Source organism: Copadichromis virginalis, linkage group LG2 (assembly GCF_057382275.1).
Source record: "Copadichromis virginalis isolate Kocher_CV1m ecotype Utaka linkage group LG2, C_Virginalis_male_GT1.1, whole genome shotgun sequence".
In the NCBI taxonomy this organism is placed as follows: domain Eukaryota; kingdom Metazoa; phylum Chordata; class Actinopteri; order Cichliformes; family Cichlidae; genus Copadichromis; species Copadichromis virginalis.
This window is the reverse complement of record NC_140619.1, coordinates 16084314-16102639: the sequence shown is the minus strand read 5'-3', so window position 1 is coordinate 16102639 and position 18326 is coordinate 16084314. Positions and strand designations below refer to the sequence as shown.

The 18326-nt window shown below is 42.8% G+C and overlaps 2 long non-coding RNA genes across 2 annotated transcripts; both read left to right on the top strand.

Moving 5' to 3' along the window:
• The first annotated feature begins 8762 nt into the window (after positions 1-8762).
• On the top strand, positions 8763-9134 carry LOC146717121 (uncharacterized). Its single transcript, XR_014921850.1, has 2 exons — positions 8763-8844; positions 9095-9134. It is a non-coding gene; the product is annotated as an uncharacterized LOC146717121 (long non-coding RNA).
• A 7779-nt stretch (positions 9135-16913) lies between these two features.
• LOC146717120 (uncharacterized) lies at positions 16914-17296 on the top strand. Its single transcript, XR_014921849.1, has 2 exons — positions 16914-17006; positions 17257-17296. It is a non-coding gene; the product is annotated as an uncharacterized LOC146717120 (long non-coding RNA).
• Positions 17297-18326: the final 1030 nt, after the last annotated feature.

Genomic DNA, 18326 nt, shown 5'->3' with positions numbered 1-18326 from the left:
CCGGCACCGTCACATCTAGCTGAGTAGCTAAGCTGTCACAGCAGCCTCCCTCAGCTTCATATTTAATTTAAGTGTGCTTGTATGTACACATTAAAGACAGATTCAGCTGTTCCACTGAATGTTAAAATATTTATTACATTTGTATCTGCCATCTTCAGTTTCCCAAAGCAGACTACATACAGAATGTCATGCCAGACTAAAACTGCAAAGACAGACGGTTCATATAACAGCAGGTGTGAGTAACCGGGAGTCACTCATACCTGCTGCACATGACTTCAAGAGTTACAGTGGGGCACACGATTTCCCTAGGCTTGCTAATCAAAACACACCGGAAGTGCATAATGGGCCTGAAGTCAAGTCAATAATAGCTGTGTCCAGGCGCCGTGACTCAATCAACAGCGTAGCTAGATTTAAGAACTACTGGTCGTGTCCAAATTCATGGGCTGCATCCTCCTGAGGACCCGGCCTACGTAGACCGCGAAGGCCGGGTCCTCAGGAGGTCGGGTAGTAAACGGCCGTGAAATTGGACCGTCTAGCCTCTTCTGATTAGCGTCACCGCTGTCTCGGTGGAGTTTAATAAACTCAGCCGTCTGCTCCTTGCTATCTAAAATATAACAGGACACTCGCGTAAATTCTCGACTGCCTCATACTTCTGTTTAATCAGTTTTCTGTTTGATGTTTAGTCAGCTGTGTGAAAACCAAGGAGGAACCCACCCGGGAGATTAATAAAGTTTTATTTTATCTAATCTAATCTAATAACTTTAATCTCAGCCAAACCGATTTACTCACGAACAAACAAAACACTGAAAAAAGCCCAACAATAACATTTTTAGGTTGTCTAAGTGACTTATATATATTACGTTTAACCCGAGCAGCGAAAGTCCGCGGTGATCTGAAAATGATGTGCCGGGAGTTGTCCCCGTTCTCGGCCGCATCAGTAACCCTCGAGCTCCCGGCTAGCTATCGAGCTGGTGGGTAGCAGACGTCTCCGAAAACGTCGAAGCATTTTTGCAAATATGCGATATCTTGATCAACCGAGCAGATATTTGATGTTTACACAGCTACCTTCTCGCCTGAAAATATGTTAAAAGTTTATTTTGTGACCCAGAAAGATTAGTATGAGTGATTTTAAAACTTAGTAGCGGCCGCCATTGTTGGAAACTGGAGTTTGGCTGGGCCGCGCTATGAATTCTGGGATATGGTAGGCCACGAAGGACACACCCGACCCATCCTTCAAATTCGGGGAAAATGAGGACGCATTTGTCGGCTGCATTCGGAGGAGTCTACGCATGTTTTGGACAGCCTTCGGCGCGTCGCTGTGACGTAATCTGTCTACAAATGCGGCCTCAGGAGGATGCAGCCCATGAATTTGGACACGACCACTAAGTTCTGATAATAAGGCCCCCAGAGAAGAAATCAAAAATAAAGTCTCCAGATTTTATTTTCCTGCTGTTTGAAATTGGCTTTAATGTCAAATGTTTCTTCATAGACTTATGCACGATTTTATTTATCGACATTTGTTTGTAGAACTAAATAATTAATCAAGCAGAAATAGGGTCTAAAAACTTATCGGAGCCTGTAATATAGTGATATAGTACACAGCTCGCTGTTTAGATCCTCCAGGCTGGTGCGATCTGTTTGGGTTTCGGAACTGGCACCAATTTTTGCATATTTTGATAATGCTAACTCTTTTTTTCTCTGAAATTATCCATTCCCGTGTCTTCTCATGAATTTGTGAGCTGTGTTTTGTGATTTTCTTTTCTTTGTAGATATGTGCCCCTCCCCCACAATTTGTTTTCCTCAAAAATTAGTGTGTGGCATTGCGTCCTAATTAGGTATTTTAATTCATATACATTTTTTCTGACATTTTTACTTGTTGTCTTATTGTTGTATGACGTTTAGTATGCTGGAGCACAGTTAGCTTGCTGTAAAGGCACATCAGCTTTGGCATGTAGGTGCATGTCTCAGTGTTAGGGACAAACAGTTCAAACAACTTAAAAAGCAGCTTTAAAGGACAGTGTTGAAAATCTCTGTGGTAGATGTCTATAGATTGCAGTCAGAATTCTGTTTTCTCACCCCTCTCCATTTAATTGTACAGTCCTAGCTACAGTGGCCGCTGTAGGACAAAAAAATATAACTTTTTCTTATGAAAATTACATGTCAGTAGGTGAAGTGTGTTATTTGTCACAAAACCATTTCACAATGGCTGTTATTAAAACTAGCTGTAGCATTATGGCTGTGCTTTAGACAACTAAGACAGATCAAAACATTACATTACCTGCTGAGCCAAAAGCCGTCAGCATTGGTGTGGCTTTAAAAATCCTTCTCGTTCTGCAGTTCAATCCATCAAAAGGTTAATATTCTAATATTTGCTCTCATTTTATCCCAGTGCCGACTGCCTTGTCTCTTTCCTTCACATTTTTACTTTTTGGTGAAGTGGACATCTCAGAAGATAAAACATAGGAAGATCCTTCATATCATGAGTCTGAAGGTGTAGAAATGAATCAAAGTCTGCCCCCACAGCACGTGAACACATAAGAGTTCTCCTCCTCCTGCAGTGTTTTATATAAGTGACTGGTTTCTAGTAACATATATAAAATGGAATCAGGCAGAACCGTGATTTCCATGTTGGCCAGAAACATGGCAGCTTTTTCAAACCAGCACCTAAAATTGTGTATTTTTAAAGGATTTTAAGGCAATTACAGTAGTTAAATGATAATCAGCGCATCTTTAAATGGTAAATGGCCTGTATTTATATAGTGCTTTTCTAGTCCCTAAGGACCCCAAAGCGCTTTACATATCCACCCATTCACACACACATTGGTGATGGCAAGCTACATTGTAGCCACAGCCACCCTGGGGCACACTGACAGAGTCGAGGCTGCCGGACACTGGCGCCACCAGGCCCTCTGACCACCACCAGTAGGCAACAGGTGAAGTGTCTTGCCCAAGGACACAACGACCGACACTGTCCAAGCCAGGGCTCGAACCGGCAACCTTCCGATTACAAGGCGAACTCCCAACTCTTGAGCCACAATCGCCCCAAATAGTGTTTTTTATGAGAACAATATTCTTTTTCTTCTATTAAAGAACTTCAAAAAGCAACTGACTGTAACCTTTAAGCTAACAAGCGAAGGAAATTGTTTTCTGTTTGTAGTGTTGATAAAGAGCAAAGGCTGCACTTTAATGCCTGTATTTATATTTTTTTGTGGGTTTTTCAACACAGTGTGAGGCTGTCTAAGACTAGTGTGTGTGTATAAGTGGATAAGAAAACCACAGGAAGGTGCTGTCATCGGTACGGAGCTGGACTAAGAGTAAAGACTGAATGCAGCATGAGCCGCAGTTTATCAGAAAATAAATCATCCCAACAAGCAGTGGTAACGATGTCTCCTAAACACTGAAGGATGAAGAAGGACAAGATTTGCATAATATGTGTGCACTCAGGGTATTGATTTTTTTAAAAAAATAAAGAGTGCATGTAAACAGAAGTGCTTTAATCCTATTAGTAACATACAACAGGCATATAAACACTATATGTGCAACAGGTAGGAAAGCATAATAAAATTTGATAAGAAAAGTACTCAGCTCTTTTTAGATTATTTCATTTTTTCAGATATCACCCCTTATGCTGAAAAATACAAAATGTACAAAAACAGAAGTTCATACATTTTATAACCAGACAATCTTTAGTAGTATTCTGTATATCCATGGATCAGTCCTAATGTTTAGCAAATTCTCATGAACAGAGTGTAAAACATGAACACACAGCCACCCATATCCCTGCAATATGTTAAATGATGTTCTTTGTCCTACTTTTTATACATGCCTGTTGATATTCATAACATGAAATGAATTTGCAATTAACCCTTTATTGACTGGCCCTTCAAATTTACCGGTAAAATGGGCCCGCCAGTGGGCCCATGGTCAATAAAGGGTTAATATCATAACTTCTCACTACTGTTGAGCACATAAAGCAGCAACTGCCTGTGTAAACAAGAAAAGTATTGCTTTTTTATGTATCGTTGGCTCTTGTGAAGACCAACAATGTTGCTACAATCAAAAAAATGAAATTGTGTGGTTGTTACATTTACAAGAGTCTAACTGGATGAAGAGGATGGGTGCTTGACAACTATGTGAAAGTTGTTATAAATCTGTTGAACTTTTCTGCTAACCAGACTTTAATGAACACTGCAAAAAATAACTCTTTAAAAAAACTTGAAATAATCATGGAAGGTATTTTCCACTATATTAAATGGCTTTCTATTAGTATTAAGTACTTCTGTTGGACTAATGTAATTGGGTTGGATCAACTCTATTAATTTAAGTCAGACTCATCTGCAGCAAATAAGGCGATTCATTATTAATTAATTAAGTTGGTCCAACTCAAGTACATTAAGTTGAAATAACAGAATTCTGTAATGCTAAAATAAAGCAATTTAAACATGTGGAAATCCTTTCTGTGATTTTTTTTTAAAATTTTATTCAAATAGTTATTTTTTGGAGTGTACTGTTCCTTGGAGTGTTCATCTTTCAAAGATCATGAGACGAATGGAAAAACAACATATTTGTTCATGTATCCAGTATAAGACAAGACAAAAGTACTAGTACATTCTAATTTGGGTGTGAAATACTGCACCACGGAACATTTAGTGATTTTTCTAGCCTTCATTGTGTTCAATACAAAACAACTGCACAACACCAACTGTCTGCCATCTATAGGGCTTTGGAGTTGACGTCACGCCGCAATGCATTGTGGGAGCGCAGCACCATTTTCGGGGTCTACTAATTAAGACAAACATACTGTGTTGGAACGACGATTACAAGATGCTTAAAAGCAGCTCAAAAGAGAATGGACTGTATAGATGTCACGGGGTGGAAAGGGACAAGTCATCTAAGTTTTTCTACTATGCATGTTTTGCTGCGTTTTACCTTTTTAATATTTTAATATTGTACACTGGTTTATTTTAATGAGTTTTACTGCATGTTTTAATGGTATTTATTTGGTGACTTGTCCTGGAAAGACTCCGCCCCTACCTGATAATAAACTGATCACACCTGCGAGAGATCCCAGAGAGGCCAATAAGAGGGCCTGACAGACCACAGGAAGAGTCGACCGAGAGGCTTGAGAGACGGCCAGGAGTAAGTGGTGCCAGGCGGCGACGCCTGCGAGCCGAAGGGGCTGGTGGAGCTGGGCGTTTGACAGGAGGTGACCAGCGACTGGGGACGCGCCACCACCAGCGACTAGGGACGTGGAGTGAACAGGCGGACGGCAGTAGCAACGAGAGCCCAGCTTGTGCACTGCGGGAGAGCAGAGGCGGCGAGACAGCTGGTGCCGATTTGCAGTTTTAAAGAAGCGGCGGGCGGAGTTGAGAGCTCTGCCCACCCGGGGTAAGTCTTCAACTTATCCACTTTTATTGAATGAAAACTGCCGAAAAGAATAGTGACTGCCGCTCCCTCCCTTTCTTTAGCGTACCAGGACGCGGAATGCGGGGAGGAAGGCGAGGATTCCGCTGGGTTCCCCTTTTACATCACTTCGCTGGACTTTTTTAGTTCTTTGTGACTTTTATATCGTGGCGGATCCCACTGGACTTTTAATGTTGTGTTTTATTGATTTTTATTGTGTTATCCCTTGGCCAAGGTTATTTTAATTCATTTTACATTTTTAACTATTTAAATATAATAAATTATATTTTTAATCTTACAGTTTAAATTGTGTGCTTTCCCTTGGCGGCTCCACTGCTCAATCCGTTTGGAGGAAGGTTTCCTTCCTTCGCACAAAACCACTGTGGAAGTAGAATCAGCCTTCCGCCTTCCGTTACATAGAGACCGATTTCGTTCAGAGGCGAAGTAGCGGTACTTGCAGAAAATAGCGTGCATTGGAAATGTGGACCCGTATGAAATAAGGCCGTGGAGTAGAAACCCTGAAGACCAACCGCTATTGACGTAGCCTGACATATTTTCGTACCTTGTCTGTGGAGTCAGCGCATACAAGTCGTCATTCAAACAAAGGTAAGTCAGCTCGAGTACTGCGTGTGAAATGCGTTTGATTTCCCTGCAAACATTCAGATTAGTGCAGCATAAATTCATTCATGAGGGGAAATTACAGTGAGAACATGTGGAGGCTGTTAGGTGTATAACATAGTGAGTTCAGTGCATTGATGAGACAGTCCTAAAGGATTTAGTTATTCTTTGTGGTTAAAGAAATTGCAATGATTTATTAATGTTTATTTTAAATAATCCTAATTATACATCTTGCTTCCATGTTTGTATCCCGTGTCACTAAAAATACATTTTATTTTAGTTTTATATATTGATTAATGACCTGCAGAATCTCCTGATCATACTAAGTGATTCATAATTGTCACTTTATACTTTCTCAATCTCTAAAGTGATTACATCCTTGCATTACATCCTTTAGGTTCATTTTCTGCAGGCAGGTTTCTGACAGAACAGGCAGATTTAGAATATAACATGCAGCGTTCTATAGATGGACACATAAAGAAATGAAAAAAGACATGTATGTGCTAACTTTCTAAACACTTTGTTACATTTATGATAAAGTAGATAAAACACATTTACGTCGGCCTTGGCTCATAGTTCTTGTCTTTAAATGAACTTTGTCTGTGTGTGTTTCAGGTACTGCACTCTCAAAGACTGAATGAACCAGCATTGCAGCCATGGGTCACTGTGAGCATCACAGGGAAGGTTGAAGCAGCCCACTGCACCTGCATGGCCGGAGTCCCAGAGACCTGTGTCGCTTCTCTTCTGTTTAAAGTAGACGCAACAGTGTTGATCTGTGGCACAAGGACTGTTACAGATGAACCTGCATACTGGGTTTTGCTGGGTAATGTGACCAAGATACAGCCAGAGGTTGGCCATAAGATAGATTTCTCCTCTTCAGCTGCGCCAAAAAAAAGGCTCTTGATCAAAACATAAGCAGACCATCTGTAGTGACAGGTAAAAGGAGCCGTCCTCAAAAAAGAAAAATCCCACCTGCTACTGTGGAGGAGTTGTCACTGCTATAATGCCATGATGTTTTATCTAGGGGTCTAGATTTATGCCTGTAGTGCACTGCCGTGTAAATAATTTGCATTTACTGAATATGTACTGACTGAGTCCCACTGTTCAAAAGTTGAATAAAGAAACAAACTAATTTTTGCCTTTTTTTTCTTTTCTTTTTTTATTAAAACCACCTTATAGAACATCACATCAGGTACAATGTAGAATCCATCATTTATAGTTTACAAATGACAAAATGTTCACACAAAATCATGACAGTGTTTACATGATATCACCCACTACTAACATTACTTTATTTACTGTATCTTTTGAAAAAAATACCGCTATTTTAACAGCACAATACTTAAGAATATTTAACAGGAGCAGGTTTCATTTTCCCTGGTTTTATTATCACACTGTTCACCAAACGCAGTAAACCTTCACCATCTTATCCTGGAGGGTCACCTCTTCACCCTCACATGGAAGAAGTAATCTGATTGGCATGGTGGTATGTTTGAAGCAGGTCCCTTGTGTAGCGCTGGAACCCAGTCACGATGTTTCATCCTTCTCATAGGCTGGTTTGCTGCAATAATGCCAAATAATTAGCAACTCTATAAATAGAAGGTAGTTCTGCAAAATCACTCAGTAGCATGTTTGTTCTAATTTGCTATGAGCTCAGAGCGCATCGAAAATAAAACTAATAGGCTATAAAGAGTGATATGAACATATTTAGAACTTACCGGAATGAAAATGTCTGGAGCACCAACAGATATTTGGAGATGGAAGAGAACTGATATCAGCTCGTCTCACAGCTGCTATCCAGGCTAAACGCCTTCGTTTGGTAACATCGATACACGAGCTGCCTCATGTTGCTTCCAGGTTGGGAAAGAATGAAAAGACAAACCCTTTTCAAGCTTATTCTCTTGCCGGTCGTGCGATCGAACATTGCAGCCGACCACACAGCAAGAACGAACCATGGCTATGCTTTCACTCCTTTTTCACTTAGACCCCCAAAATGGCGGATCGGGCCAAAATCCTTTCCACGCCCACCCCCGTGACATCACGCTCCAAAGCCCTATAGTCCAGTTCTGAGATCCCTTCCCAGATGCCTTAACGCCCACTCACATCCTGGGCCATCTGACCTCAGGAAATCACATGATAGGGTGGGGCCAGGTTTCACAATGAGCTCACCCGAAACCCTGGCTGATTGGGACCCACACCCGCTTTCACACCTTGGCTCAGGTGATTAGAGGAACATAAGGGGGTCCTTTTGTCCGTCTTTGGGGGGGATACCCCCCGGGCTTAAATCTGGGACTCGCCACCATTTGACCCTAGAACTGAAGAAGCTTCTCAGATGAGAGGTGAAACGTCTTCAAGCAATTTAAAGAAATCCAGATGCTTTTCTTTGCAAGCACCTTAGCATACGATGACCTGTGACTGAGAACCATCACAGACAACTGCATGAATATTATTGTTTAGTCAGATTGTGTTAGATTCAATGCTAGAAAATAAATTACTCAAAGTTTTTTGCAGTTTTTTTCAGTGACGTTCTGCTGGATTGTATAATAGCATACCTTTTATCTTAACAACATATACAATGTAATTGTTCTGTATCACTAAAATATTATTCCCAGTACGTTGTTAGTTATGTGTTTTTAGCGCCCTCTGTGGTCGTTTCAAGTAATGCACCGTAGAAATGGTTTGTTTTGAAACAACTTTATTGAACAGGAAGTCAGCTCAAGGAAGGGAAAGGAGGGAAAGAAAGAGAGACATATCGGCACACGGCTTATGGTGTCCTGTCGGAAAATTTACTGTCTACATCTTTGGTTTACGGTTGTATCGCCGGTATGTACTTAAAGTTAAATTACAACTTGTTTTTGTACATTATGTTGCCGCTAGCGCAGTATTTGACCGTAAAGCTAATCTCGGTGCTAAGCTAGCTATCCGCGATGTCGGAGGTCGTCTGAGATAGCCTCAGTAGTTGTTTAAAAGTTTATATAATTAGACGTATGCTGTGTATTAGTATTGCGGTGTATAAATGTATGTTATGCTACGCTTATGTATGTCTTGACTGTATTTTTTGTCTTGTTTCTAGTTTTACCCTTTTGAATGTCAGTAAACCTGTTGACAACGCCCATCGGTCTTCAGAGTGGTGATATGAGAAAGGTGTTCACGCCCTTGCATCAGACATGCACCCGTAACGGCACAGTAAAACGGCGTCATCCGCACGAACAAAGATAACGCTGTCATCGCACACTAGAGTGAAGCTGACCACTACTACGCCTGGGAGCAACACGGCATACAGCAGTGAGCCAGCAGTCGTCTAATCAACTCCAACATGTCCAGCAAGGCGTCATCCCTCAAGACCCGGTCCGAAGCTTCGTGTGCCTCCTCTACAGGTTCTGCAGCAGCCAAAGCCAGAGCAAAAGCTGAGGCAGCCAAGGCACGGCTCAGCTTCGCAGCTAAAGAAATGGATTTGAAGGTAGAAAAAGCACAAATAGAAGTAGCAAAAGCTAAAGTCGAGGCATCCATCGAATATTTACAGCATGAAAAAGATGTAGCTTCAGCCATTGCTGAAGCAGAGTCATTAGAAGCAGCTGCTGCCACACAGACAGAAACGCGCAGCAACATCTGTCCCTCAGTAACAGCAGAACGAACTAAACAGTATGTCATTGGCCAATCTACATTTGTGAGAAAAGAAAATGATGCTGCTCTTCAACAATCACAAAATGAAAATGTAACACAAAGTAAATCAGAGCTCACCTGTGATCAGCCACCAAGCCCTAAAAAGGAAAATGACCCACAAAAAATTCCAATTGGTCTAACAGATGATCCTGACTGTTGCCAAAAAACTCCAGTCATTTCCCCATCTCCCCATGCTAATAAAAATTACAGTACCAATTGGTCAAATCAGGTGTCAGCATCTAGCTTCCATGATGCTAGGCCTTTATACAAAGAGCCTAGAGAATCAAATGTGAGTGACTTCATCAGATACTTTGCTCGTCGTGAAATAGTGGCAACAGGGCTGCTCCAGTTTAATGACAAGCCCCAAAACTTCAGAGCTTGGAAACGCTCATTTGAAAATGCTATAAGCGGGTTAGATCTAACGGCAAGTGAAGAAATGGACTTGATGTTAAAATGGCTTGGCAAGGAATCGGCTGAACATGCAGAACAACTCAGAGCCATACACATCAACAACCCAGTCAATGGCCTCAACATGATATGGGACAGACTTGAACAATGTTATGGCTCAGCTGAAGTGATCGAGGATGCACTGTTTAAAAGAATTGATGCATTCCCAAAAATCTCATCCAAAGACTTTGCAAAACTGAGAAAATTTAGTGACCTGCTCATGGAAGTGCAGTGCGCTAAAGCTGAAGGAGACCTCCCTGGTCTCGCGTTCCTAGATACAGCAAGAGGAGTAAATCCAATCATCCAAAAACTTCCCTTCTACCTGCAAGAAAGGTGGATTACGGTAGGAGCCAACTACAAACGCACAAAATGTGTCTCCTTCCCACCATTTAGTGTTCTAGTAGACTTTGTTGCACAAGAAGCTGATGCTAGAAACGACCCCAGCTTTAACCTCACACCATCACCTGATGCACCCAGACCAGACAAACTATCTTGGAGGGCAAACAGACAAAAAGAGATTTCTGTGCACAAAACTGATGTCATCTCTCGCACTAGTTCAGACACACAGAGGTTCCCAAACAAAACTGTACATGGTGAAAAGATTTATCCAATTCACAAGAAAGCCCATCCTCTCGCAGTGTGCAGAGCATTTCGCATGAAAACACTGTTAGATAGGAAAATATTCTTAAAAGAAAATGACTTTTGCTTCAGGTGCTGTGCTTCATCTTCACACATAGCAAAGAACTGTAAAGCCAAGGTACAGTGTTCCGAGTGCAACGATGAGAAGCACTGCACGGCTCTCCACCCAGGACCAGCTCCCTGGCTAAAAGAAACCGAACCAGCAGCAGAGCATGGCGGGGAGCCTGACACCACTGAATCAGAGGAGATCACTTCTAAATGCACTCAGGTTTGTGGTGTGAATGAAGCAGGCACTTCATGTTCTAAAATCTGTCTCGTGAATGTCTACCCAGCAGGCCACCCACATCAAGCAGTAAGGCTTTATGCCATCCATGATGAACAAAGTAACAGATCACTAGTACGTCCGGAGTTCTTTGAGTTGTTTAATGACTGCGGCCCTAGTTCCCCTTACTCGCTTAAGACATGTGCAGGTACCAAAGAGACAATGGGTAGAAGAGCTACAGGTTATGTAGTGGCAGCTTTAGATGGTTCAGTCCACATCTCACTGCCTAGCCTAATTGAGTGCAAAAATATCCCAAATGACAGAGACGAGATCCCCACACCCAGTGCAGCTAGACACCACAGCCATCTAAAGTCAGTGGCTCACCTCATTTCTGCCTTGGACTCTAACGCCCCCATACTAATGCTTCTTGGACGGGATGTCATTAGAGCTCACAAAGTCCGCAAACAGATAAGTGGCCCTAACAACGCACCCTATGCTCAAAAATTGGACCTAGGATGGGTCATAGTAGGAAACGTGTGTTTAGGTGACGTCCACAGAACTCCTGCAGTAAGGACTCTGTTCACAAATGCAACTGAAAGGGGACGTCCCACAGCATTCGAGCCATGTCCTAATGTTTTCAACATAAAAGAGAAACATTGTGGGATACAAGTTCCACTCAACTTCAGCTCCCAGCTGGCAGACAGTGCTTGTGAACCTGATCATTTAGGATGTAATGTGTTCAAACAAACCAGAAATGACAACTACATCTCACCTTCCATCCAGGACAATGCCTTCTTAAAAATAATGGAGGAAGGACTAACAAAAGACACAGATAACAGTTGGACAGCTCCTTTACCATTTAAAAATCCACGCCGAAAGCTCCCTAACAACAGACCACAGGCCCTGAATTGCCTAATGTCTCTTCTTCGCACCTTTGAAAAGAAGAAAGAGATGAAGGAACATTTCATCACCTTCATGGACAAAATATTCCAAAACAAACATGCAGAGATCGCCCCTACACTAAAAGAGGATGAGGAATGTTGGTATCTGCCATTATTCGGTGTCTACCATCCCCGTAAACCCACGCAGATCAGGGTCGTCTTCGACAGCAGCGCCAAGTATGAAGGCGTATCCCTGAATGACGTTCTGTTAACAGGACCAGATTTTAATAACTCATTGCTTGGGGTCCTAATACGCTTCAGAAAAGAAGCCGTTGCCTTCACAGCAGACATCGAACAGATGTTTTACTGTTTCAACGTGCGAGAGCAAGACAGGAACTACTTACGCTTCTTGTGGTTCCGTGACAACGACATTTCCAAAGAAGTTGTGGAGTACAGAATGACGGTCCACGTCTTTGGGAACAGCCCATCGCCAGCAGTAGCCATATATGGCCTGCACCAGTCTGTCCAACGCGTCGAACCGGACTGCGATGCAGATGTGAAGCAGTTTGTCATGCGTGACTTCTACGTTGATGACGGACTCAAATCTCTACCTACTGTTGAAAAAGCCATATCTCTACTCCAAAGAACCCGAGACGCACTTGCAAACTCAAACTTAAGACTGCATAAAATAGCAGCAAACAGGAAGGAAGTACTAGAGGCATTCCCGACTCAAGATCATGCCAAAAATCTAAAAAACCTGGACTTCGAAAGTGATTCGGTGCCCATGCAGCGTAGCCTAGGTCTCCTCTGGGACCTAAGTAAAGACCGCTTCACCTTTGAAGTATCTGATGAGTCAAAACCCTTTACCAGACGAGGTGTTCTATCAACAATAAACAGTCTCTATGATCCGCTGGGTTTTGTAGCACCAGTCACCATACAGGGGAAGTCAATTCTACGCGAACTTACAGCTGAAAATGGGGACTGGGATGCTCCACTCCCTCCCGAAATGGAAGAGTCTTGGACACAGTGGAAAGACTCACTCAAAGACTTGCCTAACATGACCATTCCCAGAGCATACACAGACATTTCCCCTTCAACAGCCGTGAAAAAAGAGTTGTGTGTTTTTTCAGACGCATCTACCAAAGCCATAGCTGCAGTGGCCTATTTAAAAGTGACAGATGCAGAAGGACACAGTCAAGTAGGCTTTGTAATGGGTAAGGCTAAGCTAGCACCACGCCCAGATCAGACTATTCCAAGATTAGAGCTTAGTGCTGCCATTTTAGCGGTTGAGCTCGCAGATCTTATCTCAGATGAACTTGACTGTAAACTAGATCACACTACTTTCTACACAGACAGTAAAGTAGTCCTAGGTTACATCTACAACGAGTCTAGAAGATTTTATGTCTATGTCAGTAATCGTGTGACTAGAATCCGCAGATCTTCTCAGCCATGCCAGTGGCACTATGTAGCTAGCAGTCAGAACCCTGCAGATCACGCCACTCGTTCTGTTCCTGCATTCCAGCTGCCGCTTAGTAACTGGCTCACCGGCCCTGACCTTTTACATCAGATTCAGAATTCTCCAAATGACTCCTATGACCTTGTAGAACCCAACATGGACGCAGATGTAAGACCTCAGGTAACCGCACTCAAAACAACAGCCTCAACTAAAGAACTGGGCTCAGACAGATTCACCAAGTTTTCTACCTGGAAATCCCTCACACGTGCTCTTTCTAGACTAATACATGTAATCCACAACTTCAAATCACCACCAGGCAAAGCCAATCACTGTAATGGCTGGCATTACTGTGAAACGGGACTTACTGTGGATGAGTTAAAGCAAGCTCAGAACCTTGTCATTCGAGCAGTACAGCAGGACGTGTATGCTGAAGAAATCAAGTGTGTGCAAAAACATGGAAAACTACCCAAAACCAGTCATCTCAAAACCTTAGACCCCTATCTGGACAAAGAAGGACTCCTTAGAGTAGGTGGTCGCATCAGAGACTCAAACATTAGCCAAGGTGAGAAAAACCCTCTCATAGTTCCTGGCCACCACCATGTTGCAGCGCTTCTCATAAAGCACTACCACGAGCAGACCCAGCATCAAGGTCGCCTTTTCACAGAAGGAGCCGTTCGCTCCGCAGGATGGTGGATAGTGGGCGGTAAAAGAAAAGTGAGCACAATCATCTATCATTGTGTTACCTGCAAAAGACTTCGTGCCCCTTTGAGCACACAGAAAATGTCAAACCTCCCTCCAGACCGTCTCACAACGGATCCCCCGTTCACGAATGTGGGCTTAGATGTGTTTGGTCCGTGGTTTGTGTCTTCACGACGTACAAGAGGAAGTGTCAACCAGAATAAAAGGTGGGCTGTCATATTCACTTGTTTGAGTATTAGAGCAGTTCACATTGAAGTGGTAGAGTCACTTGATACATCTAGCTTCATTAATGCATTCCGACGATTTCTGGCCGTGAGGGGACCAGTGAAAACTGTTCGCTCTGATCGAGGCACCAATTTTGTAAGTGCATGTAAAGAACTGAAAATCCCTTCAAACTTGGACAACACAGCTGTGCACACCTTCTTAAAAGAACATGGATGTAAATGGACTTTTAACCCACCTCATGCCTCCCATTTCGGCGGAGCATGGGAGAGAATGATAGGTTTAGCACGGAGAATATTGGACTCTATGTTTTTTCAGCTTAAGACCACTAAACTCACTCATGAGGTTCTCGTCACCTTCATGGCAGAGGTGGCTGCTATCATAAACTGTAGACCCCTCGTCCCGGTTTCATCAGACCCAAGTGACCCCTTTATCTTGACTCCAGCTGTTCTCCTGACTCAAAAGGTAGCACCCCTTCAGGCTCCAGCTGAAAAATTCACAGCATCAGACCTCTACAAACATCAGTGGCGCCAGGTTCAGCACCTGTCGAACATCTTCTGGGACAAATGGAGGAAAGAGTTTCTCCCTACCCTACAGCCACGCCGCAAATGGCAGTCTATTCAGCCTAACGTGAGCTTAGGAAATGTTGTGGTACTCAAAGACAGTCGAGTGCCAAGAAATGAGTGGCCTCTTGGTCTCATAACTAAGGTGTTCCCAAGTAAAGATGGTAAAATACGTACCGTGGAAATTAAGGTAGTTAAATCAGATGGTACAAAGGTGTTGACCAGACCTATCTCAGAGATCGTACCCTTGGTGCCTTCTTAACGTGTTGTTTTCTTCAACGTTTAATCGTGGCGTTTATTCACGCCAGGCGGGGAGTGTTCTGTATCACTAAAATATTATTCCCAGTACGTTGTTAGTTATGTGTTTTAGCGCCCTCTGTGGTCGTTTCAAGTAATGCACCGTAGAAATGGTTTAAGATAAGATAAGATAAGATAACCTTTATTAGTCCCACACGTGGGAAATTTGTTTTGTCACAGCAGGAAGTGGACAGTGCAAAAGTTATAAGGCAAAAATTAGAATACAATAAGAATAAATACAGTACACAACTGTACAGAATAGAATAAAATAAAATACTATATACAGTAGAATAAAATAAAATAAATATACAATAAGATAAAAATAGAATACAAATACAAATACTATATACAACTGAGTAAAAATACAACGATGACAGAAAGGATTATTGCACTTAGTATTATTGCATATGTATGGATGTGTGTGCTTGATCAGTTAAAGTCTTTATTATGGAGTCTGACAGCAGTTGGGAGGAAAGACCTGCGAAATCTCTCCGTCCCACACCGTGGGTGCCGCAGTCTCCCACTGAAGGAGCTGCTCAGTGCTGTCACAGTCTGCTGCATGGGGTGGGAGATGTTGTCCATCAGGGATGACAGCTTAGCCGCCATTCTCCTGTCACTCACCACCTCCACTGGGTCCAGAGGGCATCCTAGAACAGAGCTGGCCCTTCGGATCACCCTGTTCAGTCTCTTCCTGTCCCCAGCAGAGATGCTGCCGCCCCAGCAGACCACGCCATAAAAGATAGCAGAAGCCACAACAGAGTCATAGAATTTCTTCAGGAGTGGGCCCTCCACTCCAAACGACCTGAGTCTCCGCAGCAGGTACAGCCTGCTCTGCCCTTTCCTGTAGAGGGCGTCTGAGTTATGAGTCCAGTCCAGTCTATTGTTCAGATGAACACCAAGGTACCTGTAGCTGTCCACAGCCTCAATGTCCATACCTTGGATGTTCAGTGGTTGCAGTGGAGAATGCTTGTGCCTGCGGAAGTCTACCACCAGTTCCTTGGTTTTACTGGCGTTGATCTGGAGGTAGTTCAGCTGGCACCAGTCCACAAAGTCTTGGGTCAGACCTCTGTACTCCTTGTCGTCCCCATCAGTGATGAGGCCGACTATTGCAGAGTCATCAGAGAACTTCTGCAGGAAGCACTGGGTGGAATTGTGGGAGAAGTCTGCAGTGTAGATGGTGAAGAGGAACGGAGCCAGAACCGTTCCCTGTGGGGCCCCCGTACTGCAGACGACCCTGTCCGACACACAGCCCTGAGTCCTCACATACTGTGGTCGGTCGGTGAGGTAGTCCAGGATCCAGGTAGTGAGGTGATGGTCCACTCCAGAGTTCACCAGCTTGTCCTTTAGAACCGAGGGAAGAATGGTGTTGAAGGCACTGGAGAAATCAAAGAACATGATTCTCACAGTGCTTCCAGCGGTCTCCAGGTGAGCAAGGGAACGATGTAGGAGGTGAATGACGGCATCATCCGCTCCAATGCCAGGCTGGTAGGCAAACTGAAGTGGGTCCAGTGATGAGCTTATTAGGCGCCGAAGCTGAGCCAGGACCAACCGCTCCAGGGTCTTCATCAGGTGGGACGTCAGAGCCACCGGCCTGTAGCTGTTGAGGTCCTTGGGGCGTGAAGTCTTTGGCACTGGTACAACACAGGAGGTTTTCCAGAGCTGTGGGACTCTTCCCAACCTCGGGCTCAGGTTGAAGAGGTGCTCCATCACCCCACACAACAAACAACTTTATTGAACAGGAAGTCAGCTCAAGGAAAGGAAGCGAGTGAAAGAAAGAGAGACATATCGGCACACGGCTTATGGTGTCCTGTCGGAAAATTTACTGTCTACATCTTTGGTTTACGGTTGTATCGCCGGTATGTACTTAAAGTTAAATTACAACTTGTTTTTGTACATTATGTTGCCGCTAGCGCAGTATTTGACCGTAAAGCTAATCTCGGTGCTAAGCTAGCTATCCGCGATGTCGGAGGTCGTCTGAGATAGCCTCAGTAGTTGTTTAAAAGTTTATATAATTAGACATATGCTGTGTATTAGTATTGCGGTGTATAAATGTATGTTATGCTACGCTTATGTATGTCTTGACTGTATTTTTTGTCTTGTTTCTAGTTTTACCCTTTTGAATGTCAGTAAACCTGTTGACAACGCCCATCGGTCTTCAGAGTGGTGATATGAGAAAGGTGTTCACGCCCTTGCATCAGACATGCACCCGTAACGGCACAGTAATAGTATGAAATATCATGCTTTATTATGATGTTAGCAGTAGTGATGGGATTTCCGGCTCTTTTTAGAGAACAGTCTCTTTCGGCTCCCAACCGGCTCTTCAATTGTTTTGTTGCTTTAATTAATTTATTATTAACAACAATATAAAATTATGCACAAAAGGAATTACTAATGTAAAAAAAAAACCTGTGGTTTTATTTATATATGGTTATATATAAATATATATGGTGGCCCCTAGAGACAAAACACATACAAACTCCAAAACACATTTCTAGCGTTAACTGAACTTAAATTACACAATTAAAAGCATATGTGTATTGTTTGTGTATTTATACACAGGCACTCATATATATTCAAATAATTTAAAAAAATGTTCATTTACCTGTTACTACCACACACCAAATCCGGTCGTTTGTACTTGCTGACTTGTGTAGCCACTAGGTAACAAAAGCCAAACACTGCGCCTAGCATCCTGGAGCACTTTTGTTGTGTTTTGTACGTGTTTTGGAGTTTGTACGTGCTTCAGGGTTTGTATGTACAAACATCCCAGCCCATTGTTCCTTCAGTGGGCTGGTTTCAGTCATTATGCAAATGTACTGTTTATAAGATTGGGGAAACCTACAGTCAGCTGATGAGTGACGAAACATTTCTCCCACAAAACGCTACGTCCAGATGAACAGAATCAACTTTTGGAGATACATGTTTTGGAGTTTTTATATGCTTTGGAGTTCGTACGTGTTTTGGAGTTTGTACGTGCTTTGTCTCTAGGGGCCACCGTAAATATACTTTTATTTATTCACTCCACATAAAATGTAATAAATAAATCATATAATACAAAAACCAACTAGTCACAGTTCAACTTTTAACTATTTAAATTTTCAGCTTTTTCCTTTTAAACAAATTTAAAGTGAAACAACACAAAACACTGCAAACCACAACACAATTAAATATAAATT